The sequence below is a fragment of the Equus asinus genome, chromosome 6 (assembly GCF_041296235.1).
Source record: "Equus asinus isolate D_3611 breed Donkey chromosome 6, EquAss-T2T_v2, whole genome shotgun sequence".
Taxonomy (NCBI): domain Eukaryota; kingdom Metazoa; phylum Chordata; class Mammalia; order Perissodactyla; family Equidae; genus Equus; species Equus asinus.
The window spans coordinates 88137094-88149937 of NC_091795.1; the positions used below are offsets into that span (position 1 = coordinate 88137094).

At 40.3% G+C, this 12844-nt stretch overlaps 1 protein-coding gene across 5 annotated transcripts in view; it reads right to left on the minus strand.

Annotated features, from left to right (window-relative positions):
* Positions 1 to 12844, minus strand: part of KCNS3 (potassium voltage-gated channel modifier subfamily S member 3) — a 44378-nt gene that overhangs the window by 11773 nt on the left and 19761 nt on the right. For 3 of the 5 annotated variants that reach the window (XM_014848057.3, XM_014848055.3, XM_070512566.1), the window contains exon 3: positions 8139 to 8330. The gene's annotated coding sequence lies outside the window, so the exon portion shown is untranslated. Of the gene's footprint in view, positions 1 to 3988; positions 4034 to 4543; positions 4563 to 8138; positions 8331 to 12844 lie in introns of those variants that run through there. The other 2 variants (XM_014848056.3, XM_070512565.1) reach the window with 2 other exon arrangements.

Genomic DNA, 12844 nt, shown 5'->3' on the forward strand with positions numbered 1-12844 from the left:
CAAGTGGGCATAGCAGACAGTGTTGGAAGGTGGACTGGAGAACCATGTAAATGTTTTACATAATTACAACACAAAATTAAATAAAAATGAAAAATAGAATCCCTAAAAATTTAACCTTACTGTGTAGCAAGTTGGTCATTAACCTCAGAGAGCTGAATTATTTAGAGGCTTTTTTAAAACATCATAATCTGACTGTACATCCCTAGTGCTATACACCCCAGGACAAATAAACTGTAAAATCTTAAAATGTTTTTAGTATTCATATTTGCATAATTCTTCTGAAACTTTTATATACACACACACAAAGGGTAAAGCAAATAAATGATTATGTTAATGCCATTAGGAACCCTCAAGATTTGGGTGCAAAATAAAAGAAACACAAATATAAAAATCAAAGAAATTAAGTAAATCCAACAATCCTAAATTTGAATTGGAAATATCAGTATAACTCATGATCTATTTTTTATTAAAAGAAAGTCTTATTTCCATTGAACAGGCCTAGAGCAAAATGACTAACTCTAGCAGATGCTGTAAAGCATCACCCCATCTCCCCTTAGGAACTGAGGCTCTCACACCTGCTGGGAGTGTTAATAGCTAGAGGCTCTCAGCTAAGTCCTGCTTTGGGAATCACTCTTAGCCAAGGAGAGTAGCCTTGCCCAAGGTCACACACCCTCCTCAGGCCAGCTCACATCCAATAACTTATCTATGAGGGGCTATAAAGACCCAGCATCCTTTTCTCAAGGTAGGCAACCCAGCTCCAGAGCTCTCCATAGGATCAGCTGAGATTTCTGTTGCAACTTTATCTCAGTTCAACTCCTTCCTCTGTGCAATCCTCCTTCCTTCATTTCCCACAGATGCTGATCCCAAGCGCACCTCCCAGCAGACTTCCTGCACATAAATCTCTGTCTCAGTCTATTTCCTGAAGAACCCAACTGAAGACACCAATTCAGGAGCATTGAACATCTTGAGTTCATGCAAATGAAGCATCAAAATACAATTTCTCACTAAAAGAACAAGAGCTCCTTGAAGACATAGCTAATCCAAGGTCTGGGGCAGTAACTGGACAAGATAAGCCTGGAATATCTTGTTATACCAGAAGGCAAGGAAGCTATCAACAAGGACAGGGCAAGAGCCAAAAGGAGATTCCTACTGGTCAAAGAAGGGAAATTTGTGCATCAAAAACAAAAAAAATATCCAATGGACTGAAACACATCAAGCATGCTAAAATTCCTGAGTTAGTGATATTTTTAAAAATGAAAGAAATAGATTGATCATGTTTGGAAGGTGCTTGAGTACCAACCCATTATTCTGTAATGCAAGAAATAAAGAGAAAAATCAAACATTTATCCTGCCTTCCTGCATGAATTGCACCTTAGAAGAAACATATAGTAGGCAATGAGGAAAATTTTTCCTTATAAAAATATTCCAATAATTCAAAAACAATAGTAACAGAAACAAGTAAAATGGTACACCTGAAAATATTTATCTAGATTTAAAAATATAAACAGGTTGAAAGTAAAAGGATGCAAACAGTACCTGAAAGAGAACAGAAGTGGTTATACAACTATCTACAAAACAAAATTTAAGATAAAAACTGTTACTAGAGACAAATAGCATTTTATAATAATAAAAGGGTCAATTCATCAAGAAAGCATAAGAATTATAAATACAGATGTACCTAGCAACAAAGCCCAAAAATACTATTTGCAGATGACGTGGTCATGTATCTAGAAAATCCTATGGGATACACACACCAAAAATAGTTATTAGAACAAATAAATAAATTCAGCAATGTTGCAGAATACAAAATCAATATCCAAAGATCAATTGTATTTCTATACATGAGCAATGAGAAAACACAAATATGAAATTAAGAAAATTCCATTTACAAAATCATCAAAAAGATATTATGTAGGAATAAATTTAACAAAAATGGTGCAAACTTGTACAATGAAACCTACAAATACTATTGAAAGAAATTTTAGACATAAATAAATAGAAAGACATCCCAAATTCATGGATTAAAAGATTTACTATTGTTAAAACAGCAATAATCCCTCAAACTAATCTATAGGTTCAACACAACTCTTATCAAAATATTTTGCTGCCTTTTTTTCAGAAATTGACCAGCTAATTCTAAAGTTCATATGGAAATGTAAGAGACCCAGAATGGACAAACAATCTTGAAAAAGAACAAAGTTGGAAGACTCATATTTCATGGTTTCAAAACTTGCCACAAAGCTACAGTAACCAAGACAAGGTGGTACTGACATAGGATACACAGGTTGATCAAGGGAATAGAACTGAGAATCCAAAAATAAGCCCCATCTATGGCCAACTGATTTTCTACAAGAGTGTCAAGCAATCCAATGGGGGAAAAATAGTCTTTTCAATACATGATATTAGGACAACTGGATAGCCACATGCAAAAGAATGAAACGGATGCCTACCTCACACCATATGCAAAAATTAACTTAAAGTGGATGAAAGACCTAAGGATAGGTACTAAAACTATAAAATTCTTACAAGAAAATACAGGCATAAAGTTTTGTGATCTTGGATTAGGCAACGACTTCTTAGATAAGACACCAAAATGACAATAAAATAAAAGATAAATTAAATAGATCGACTTCATCAAAATTAAAAATTTTGTGCTTCAAAGGACTTTATCAAGTCAGAGGACAAGTATTAAAAAAGTGAAAGACAATCCACAAAATGGCAGAAAGTGTTTGCAAATCATATATCTGATACGGGTTTACTATCCAGCATAGATAAGGAACCCCTAAACTCAACAATAAAAAGACAAAGAATCTACTTAAAAATGAGCAAAGGATTTTAGTAGACATTTCTCTGAAGATATACAAATGCCCAAAAAGTGCATGAAAAGATGCTCAACATCATTAGTCATTAGGGAAATGCAAATCAAAATCACAATGAGATATCACTTCACACCGCTAGGATGGCTATAACCAAAAAGTAATAATAATACAAGTGTTGTATTATAATACAAGTGTTAGTGAGGATGTGGAGAAATTGGAACCTTCATGCATTGCTGATGGTAATTTAAAATGGTGCTGCCATTTTGGAAAACAATTTAGGCCCATTTTTCAAAAAGTTAAATACAGAGTTACGATAGGATCCAGCAATTCCACTCCTAGGTATATTCCCCAAAGAACTGAAAACATATGTTCAATCAAAAATATTTACATTAACGTTCATAGTAGCATTATTCATAATAGACAAAAAGGGGAAACAACCCAAATGTCCATCAATTGATGAATAGTTAAACAAAATGATATATCCATGCAATAGAATACTAATTGGCCATAAAAAGGAACAAAATACTGATTCATGCTACAACATGGATGAACTTTGAAAACCTTGTGCTAATGAAAGAAGGCAGACCAAAAAAGGCCACATATTGTATGATTCCATTTATATGAAATATCCAGAATAAGTAAACCATAGAGACAGAAAGTAGATTAGAAGTTGCTAGGGGTTGGGAGGAAAGGAGAATGGAATGCGACTGCTAATGGTTATGTGTTTCTTTTATGGGTGATAAAAATGTCTGGAATTAGATGGTTGCACAACCTTACGAATATACTAAGAGCCACTGAATTATACATTTTAAAAAGGAAAATTTTATTTTAAGTGAAATATATCACAATAAAACTATTATTTAAAAAGGTATTCCAACTAATGAAGGAATGATAGAATTAAAATCTCACTATTTTGCAACTCATAGTGAAATAACAGATCCAGCAATGATTACAAATGGCTGCTAAAATGCAGATAAAAAACTGATGGGGAACTTCATAAGAGGTAGATCAGAGTAACAACACCTGAGAGCAATGATCAAGCTTAGCATAACAAAAAAGAGACAATTGGATATAACGTGCCTCCTGATAGAAATATATATACACAATTTTATAGTATTACAACCCCCCCAAAAAATCAGGGCAAAATTTTATGGAGACTCTAGACTTACCAGTTTAAATCAAATAGAGATTTCAGAGGGGCATGTTCAATGACACTGTAGGGACACAATCAACAAAATTCACACTGTGGAAACTCGTACAGGACAAATGACCCAGATCAAACAAGGGACATATCAAATAGATCCAATATGTGGGCTTTGTACGGATCCTAACTTGCCAAATGCTTAAAAAATATATGAAAATCAGGGACAATTGCACACCAACTAAACACTTGATAATATAAAAGAATTATGGTTAATTTTTCAACGTGCTAAAGGTATTGTAATTATGCTCTTAAAAAGAATCTTATCTTTTGTAATATATATTCTAAAATTTTATGCATAAAATTGTACCACATTTGAGATTCATTTCAAAATAATCCACCGAGGGCACCAGAGGATGTGGGGGAGGAGGTTTGACATTGATCATACAAGACATTGCTCGGGCCATAAATTGATAATTGTTGCAGCTGAATGATGAGTACAGAGGAGTTAAATGTATTATTCTATTTTTATATATGTTAAAGTTCTCTATCGAAAATGTTTTAAGAAAAATTTACTAAGCACCTTTTTTGGCTGTTCATTGTAGTAAGTGCTTTCATATACACTCTTGTCCATTCTTTAATTCCCAGCAGCTCAGTCAGTACCTGGACACTAGTAGACAATGAGTAATGTCACTGAATGAATGAATCACTTCCTTTAACTCTCCAATAATCCTAAGTGGTAGATCTTATGTCCCCATGTTGCCAATAGAAAAACATGAGGCTCAGCGTTTGGCCAACATTGTTCAGCTTTGATGGGGCAGACTGCTCGCACTATACCTCACATATGAGTATTTAAATTTTTTTTTTTAAGTGGGAGGGAAGAGGGACTGGCTGATCTTCGAATTGACATGTTTTATCAGTCATGCTTGTTAAAGAATGCCATACTCTTTGGTAGGGGTTTGGTACTAGCACGCTGAGAGCTCATGGGGTCTCCAATCAGACACACATGTGGGTACAAAAGGCATTTGGCCACACGGTAGAAAAATCAATTGTTATTTTCATTCTCTTCCTCAAAAAGAGCTTAGGCTCACTGTATCAATCTCTCTACCTACTATCAACCCAAATCACTCGTGGTGAGAACACTATATACTGTATTTGGCCACCTTGAGCTTCTTGATGTTTGTAAGATTGAAAAGAAAGAAAAAGACGTCAAAAGTCCAAGATATTCACTGGCAGCTTAAAAGAAAAACCACATTGAACCACTTCTCTCCAAGTGGCACCTGTGAAGCCATTTCAAAGCTATTAACCTCTTACTCACCTCTTCCTAGTCCACTTCCCTCTCTCTGCTTTATGCTCTCAGACTCACTTAGAAAATACTTTGAAAACTGTGTCTTTTCAAGGCTGGCACGTATACATGCACTGTGCATGAGTGGCTTGCTTTGCTCAGAAGTATAACAAATAGAAGTCAGTATTTTATTGGGCAGAGCCACTTTTTAAAATCAATTCCACAAAAGTAAACAAAAACCTAGATTCTTTTTTCCTTCCCATTTGCCCACAATCTACATTGGTCCTTTCATCAAAGAAAAAAATACGGCATTTTTTAGCACTAATATTGCCATCTTTTTGGAGCATTCTTCTAAGAGCTATACTTCATTCTACTAAATTTAAAAGAAAAAATCATTTATGCATTTAAAATGGGTAGATGATGCTAAATTCTATTTCTGGCCATTCCATGTAAGAATATTCCAAATAGAACCAAACAAACGTAAACAGAATTGAAAATCTAAACTCAATCCACACCCACGGATTGAGCACCCTCCCACCAGGCACCTTCCTCGGTGATCATCTTCTCTTACAGCAAGCTCCCTGTGAACTGGTGTGAGCAACGAGTAAAAAGAAAATCGGAAATCCATGAAGGCCAGAGAAGAGCAGAGAGTATAACGAAATGTCAATGGCATTGAATTATCCATTATGTGGATTTGAAAATGGAGATTCTGGTGGTCGTCGGTCCAGCCCTTTGTGAATCAGAGTGTTTTTTGCAGCAGCTAAAATAGTGCAATTCTGAGAAACAAGCAGCTGTTTATGAGACATCTAGAAGGACATGTGCAGAGCCAGAGTGCAGAACACATGGAACTTCAAAAAGCCTTCTGAATCTGAGTCTTTGTTTCCAGGGATCAGAATTCCCTGGGCATCCTGAGGCTCCTCCATGGAGCCATTCCCTCCAGTAGCCTTCCCAGTGGTTCAGCCCAGCCAGTGAGGAAGCCAGGGCATAACATGTGAGTCCCATTGGGCAAGTAGACAGCAAGGAAACTCCCCACTAGGTCTGCTCCAGGTCTGAAATGTTCTGACAGCACAGGGCACAGCTGACCATACATCAATGGCCCAGGTCCAAGTAGTCATTGGGGTCCCAGGTTGCCCTACTTCAGAACATTCATAACCTGAACCCAACTTTTAAATGTTGAGCTGAACGAAACAAACCCACCAGGTTCCTTTATCCATGCTGAGTTTTCAGAACCAACTAAAGAAAAGAGAGAAAATCAAAGACTCCAAAAACTTGTGTTTAAGCTGCCACTTCCCAGCTACATGACCTTGTGTGGATAGATTCTTCATCTATAAAAGATGATAAACACACCTTGATGGTAAATTAATAAATGCAAAAATATTTTGAAAACACAAAGCACAGGATACATGTAAAACCTTATTCCAAAATAGGAGATTAAGCTAACCGTACCTTTTCCCCACTATCCCCTACCCCAACTCCTTTCACTCTCTTGCTCCCTCCATGTGAGACAGTCACATTAGAGTGGTCTTTACTCCCTCCAGACCTCTATTTACTGTGGCTGCTCCCCTCTGGAAACTCCAGCCCTCCCTGTAATTCACACAGCTCATCTCCAAGCAGAGGGCTGCTCAAAGGACTGAGTGATTAAGTGAGCCAAATACGTAGCAATCTGTCCTATTTGTAAAAAGCAAAGAATCACAGACAAAAGATTTTCAACCAGAAATAGGAAAAATGTGGACTTTACCACAAGAGTGGAGCCTTAACTGCAGTAGGTACCCACCAAGTCTCCAACTGAGTCATGTTACATAGAGGAGACCACATAAATGGCTGGAACAGTGAAGACCTGCCATCCAGGGGCAGGAGTTTTGGAGAATTTGAATGAGCCTAGGCCAAATGAATAGTTCTCCCCCCAACTGCCCCACTCTACTCACCTTCCCCCACTGCTCTTCAGGTGTGCTTTTATTTTGGCACCCACACAAGATATTGTAATTTCTTTACAGTTCTCCTTACCCCCCACAAGTCTGACCATTGCTATCACTAGACTCTAAGCTCTTCCATGGAAGGGATCACGTATTGTCATCTCCATAGCACAGCCCCTTCTGCTAATTGCTGCCCATAGTCTAGTGAAAGATACTCACTTCTATCTGGAAGAATTAACAAAAGCTATCACTATTTTTGTCGAAGAGCTAGCAAAATGATCTAGACCAGGCAAGGCAAAATGAAATGCCTCCAGTGGCCAAGCAGGTAAGCTGAACAAATGAAGCGGGCTGGTTGGGGACTGTGGTGAACTATCCAGAGGCAGAGGCTACTCAGCGCCAGAGTGCTTCGTAAGAACAGAGGGCCAGTAAAGGTGTATCTTATAGTGCTCCGGAGAACCTGGAAATCCTGATTTTTATGTGGCATAGCTCAACTTTAATTAGAATTGATCCAACATGTTTTCAACATTATGTGGCTCAAACAAAAGTGTGTCTCTGTGCCAGGTGCTCTTGCTAAGCCTCCAATCTGGGACCGGAGCCAGACTCTCACCAACCCCAGCTCCACAGTTCCCATTTTAAGCCAGACTGACTCAAATGGACACAAATGAAATCTTGTCACAATAACAGTAGTGTTACTCTTTCAAGACTGAACTCTAAATGTCAAAAGGGAATAGGGGCAATGTAGAATATGGAATCTTCCATAGTTGGCCTGCTGAATCCACCAGTACAACCCAACCTAATCCTTCCAAGCTGGCACTGTCCCTTCTCCTTTAGTCATCTACCCCAACTGCTCAGTGGATTTTACAGTCAGAATAGTCTTCCTGGTGTCTGACCTTCATTTTGTCACTACACTGTAAGGTTCACTCTCCCCTTCCTTTGATAAACAATGGTGCAAGAGAAAAATCCAGAGAGGCAGCTCTTACCCTTGTGGTGTTGATGTCACACACTCTGCCCTCATCCTGCCCAGTAGAATATCCATCGTCATCCAAGAAGTTCTGCTCTTCTTCCTTCACTGGAATGTGTGGTGCACATAGGCATTTAGCGGCCAAAAAGAAGATAAGAATCCTGTTTTCTGGTTGTCCTGGCCAAATCAATGGCTGGGAAATCACTCTCACCTGCAGAAGAAACCACCAGTCAGGCTGTAGTTCCAAGGAAGAAACACATCCAAGACATTCTATCTCAGACTCGGTGCTCTGGGCCCTTGCCTGATTAGACCCATATCTTAGAGCCCCATCTAACTCTCAGGGAGGGGGCAGTCTTTTCCTCCCACGCAACCATCACTCCCACTGGACATGTGGATAGAAAGACATTGCGAAGCCCCAGGACCTGATTCATAACAGCAGCTGGCTTAAGGACTCTCAGACCTTGACCACAGTGGACACTTGGGACATCCCCACTGACCCTGAGGCCAACAAAACATCCAAAGATAAAACAAGGCACAAGCATTAGGCCACAGTCACTCGCCTCCCACACAGTTTCTTACAGGAGTGTTATTCTCCTAGCTAATTCATCAAGGATATATTTATAAACTTCCAAATGAGTACCTTTTAATCCATTCCAGATACCAAGTTCTGAGTGTGACTGCCCTAATAGAATTAACACTGCTGCTCTAATTTGAAATCAATAGGTTTTAAAGGCTGGCCAAATTCAATTTTGCTTTATTAGTCCATTGCTGTATTTCACAGATCAGAAATGATACCCATGCTACATCAGAGCCCTCTGGTTAAGGCACGTGCATGTGTGTGCATGAGTGTGTGTGCCTGTGTGTGTGTGGTGTGTATGAGGGGAGGGTTAAGTTTGTATCAAAACAAAAGGACAAATTGCAATTGCTCTCTCTGAATAAGTTAAAGAAAGAAAAAAAAAAATTCCAAATCCCAATGAGGTAAGCCTTGCCTCATGTTGATGCATTCCCATAGATTTATACTGGTATCTAAGCATCCAGCCATTGATTTTCATGTTTTGCAATCAACGCTAGGTCCAAAAGAGGGGTTGAAGGGGGAGAAGAAAAGATTGATTCTGAGCTTCAGAAAGGAAGTGAAAGAAGTGCCTCCGGCTCTGTCAGTCATTAAACAAACATTCATTCTAGTCTGAGATCTGCTTGGAATTATCCTAGGCACTGAGACTACAAACAAGACACAGTGCCTGCCCCTGCCTCCCCTCCAGGAGCTCACAGGCCCAAACCAAACAATAACAAGTCATGCTGTCCTACCAACATCAAGGGGGCAACGGAGGGGGAGCAAAGCAGGAACAGAGGTTCCAACAAGGGCCAGAGCAATCCTTCAGTGAATTTCCACCTCTAATGGAGATGATAGAAAGGAAAGATCCAGAAAAAAATGTAGCTCTACCAAAAATGAACTTCTGAGACAGGACTCTTGGCAGAAGAGGTAGAGAAATCTCAACAGGGGTAAAGAAAATCAATTCAGGAGCTAAAGTCCTCCCTTTCCTCCTCCTCCTCCTCCTCCTTCTCCTCTTCCTCCTTTTTCTCTTCCACAGCCTCCCAGCAGCACACTATTAGGTCAGCCTCAAATATCTGCGTTCCACTGAAATGCAAAAATGCTGCTGTGTCTTTTTTAAAGGATATAGCACACGTGTATAGTCTTCTTTTCCCTATCAGGCACCATTCCAAATGTAGCACATTTTAAGGGAAGGTAAGATTAATCTGATTGGGACATAGTTAACTGCAAATAGCTTTGATATGACTATATCAATTACTGAAGAAAAAATTAACAAAGTACTTAGGCTAATCAGCACTTCCAAGAAACCCCAAGCACTGTGGGCACTGGCTCATCACAGAAGGACAGGGCTGGCCCAGTGACAGACCATGAGGTTCGCCAAGTATATCTTTTTTTACAGAAACTGGTGCCCAGTAGGCCTTCCATCAATGTCTGATGAATGATAACATCCCAGGCAGGTCCTTTCTCTCTCCTTCCCCCCAAAATTCAGAATTCTTGTGCCTTGCCCCATTTTCCATCACCATGACTCCTGTCCAAAAAAACCGGATGCTTGGAAGACATACATCAGTCAATACCTCTCAGTGTGATGCTATGCCAATTCACACCCGTCTCAGGGCATTCACATTCCAAGTGTGACCTCTCCACACAAAATGATAAAAAATGATAACTATCATCTTCTGAGTCCCTACAACATGCCAAGAACCTTCTCAGGAGTTTCACACACATTTCCCCTATCCTCAACCCCTCTACGTGGTCATTCCCATCTTATGGGTGGGACAGTGAGGCTCAGAGGAGCCATTTGCGCAAAGTCCCACACCCAGTGAGTGCCAGAGCCCAGATTCAAACTCAGGTAGGTCTTTCTGACTTCAATTAGTGTAGAAAATCAAGATCTACTTTTACTAGTTGGGGGAGGTTAGGGAAGGATTAGGAGAGGTGGAAAGAACGTGGCCCAAACTAGCAGGCTATGGGGAAGAAAAATATGTACATCCAACACATTCTCCCATTCCTGCTTAACAAAACCACTAAATGTTTCCATTTCTCTATGTTCCTAAGATCCCTATCAATGTATAACTAAGAAGAGAGTATTGCTTGTGATTCTGCACTTAAGTAGGTTTCTGACTTTGCTGAGTGATTCAGCAGGATCCTGGCAAAACCTGACAAGCTCACTCAAGTATTGCTGGCCTCTGCATAACTCCTCTCTTCACAACGAAAAGGGAGACCCTCTGCAGCATCCTTGGACTTCCCTCTAGCCAGGCTCTATTTCCTTGCGGGTTGACTACAACATTCAAACATATACAAAATGACTGCCTCCATTACTGAGAGGGAAAAGGTGAAGATTTAAGTGGCATATTGGACTCTTCCATCATCCAGAGAGCGGGTATCCAATGCTGGAATAGAACGAGGAAAATTAAATGGACAAGCACACAGTACACAGGAGTGATCATGACTACCTATGCCCTTCTCCCGGAACTCAGAATCACAGGAATAAGGTTGCCCTCCCAAAATTACACCACAAAATCAGTGCCTGAGAGATCAAAGCAGACACTCCAAGTGACATTGCAACATAAGTCTGTGTCCCCTGTACTTGCAAAGAATCCTGAGTGTAGTTGTCACTGCCCTGCTCACATTTTTCTGAAATGTTGTGACCTCAGTGCCACCCACTAGACTGAGAAGCCTCCAATTAGGGACAGTGTCCTAACATCAATCTTCATATTAATTATCCCCGTTACACAATGGTGCTTGACACATTTTTATTGAACCAATTCCTCTCCCCTAAGCCAATAAGACTAAAGAGTGCATTAATTAAAAGAGTCAATATGGATAATGGAAGGCAGTTGATCAGCAATGGAAGCAGAGGAGGAAAGTGTAAAAGATCAAAGTTAGCTGCCAAGACCCATCCCAGTTCTTTCTAAAGGAGAAGAGTTTATCCTGAAGACGCAGCATCTCCAACCCGATGTGATGCACCTTGAGTGGAGTTTTAAGTGTCCAGACCTCAGAGGTTCAGGTATCATTAGGCAGCCAAAAATCTCCTCTTGTTCTGCTTCCAAGCTCCCCAAGGCACTTCCTGGCAACTTGAGCTCCCAAGCACCTGGCCAACAGGGAAGCAATGAGCTCTGCGACCAGCACAAGCATCACTCTGTCCTCTAGTTCTAGGTACTGGTGAAACTTAATAAGGGAGGAAGAGGTAAGTTACTCAATGTCCTGTGAGTCTCCATGCGAGTCAACCTCCCAGAGTCTGATTAGCTCTGGGACACCTGAAAGTTAGGATCTGAAGTTGCAAGGCTGAGAAAGAGCCTGACCCTAAACTGTGATAAGGGTAGCAGGTGAACAGCACCTTTGAGCACCCTCCTGGCAGCCAGCCAGTTTCCCTGGAGACATCCTGACCCTCCTACCTTCTACAGCAGGATTTCTCAGCCTCAGCAGCATTGACATTTTAAGGCCAGATCATTCCTTTTGTGGAGGCCGTCCTGTGTACCGTAGGATGTTTAGCAGCATCCCTGGCCTCTACCCACTAGATGCCAGCAGCACACCTCCTTCTGGCCCCCAGGGTTGGTAACACCAAAACATCTCCAGATATTGCCAAATGTCGCCTGGAGAGCAAAACACTCCCCAGTTGTGAACCACTGCTCTACAAGGAGAAAAGAAAGACCTCAAACATCTGTTTGGGAGCTGTAAGTTCAGAAAGCTCAGAATGACAGATTGTACTAATACTTCATCCACTGACAGGGCCTGGGGATATTCTCCCGAATACTTGTTCTTCTAGAATTCATTTCCAGTGAATTCCGGTGGCATTTCCAGTGTCATACAAGCAAAACTTTGCAAATGAGGAAAGATAAAAGCAAAGTTAACCTTTTGTTGAAATTCAAAGCATGTTTCATGCAATTTGAGTCCAGAGTAAAGGTTAGTGATTTTCTCTGAGTGTCTGTCTTACACTTGACAACATTGTTGGTGCTGGAATGACACCCAGTGCACGTGCACTAATACAGTTTCAAAGACATGGCTTACTACAGCTTTCTGCAGGCACTGCTATTCCTCCTGACCAGACCCACTCCTGACCAAAGCTCCAATCTTGTGGAAACTCATGGACACCCCAGGAAAAACGCAATTACGTGTCAGTTTTGTAGTCTTGCCACTATTCATCAATCACAGACCAGTTTTCAATAAAATCTGAGAGT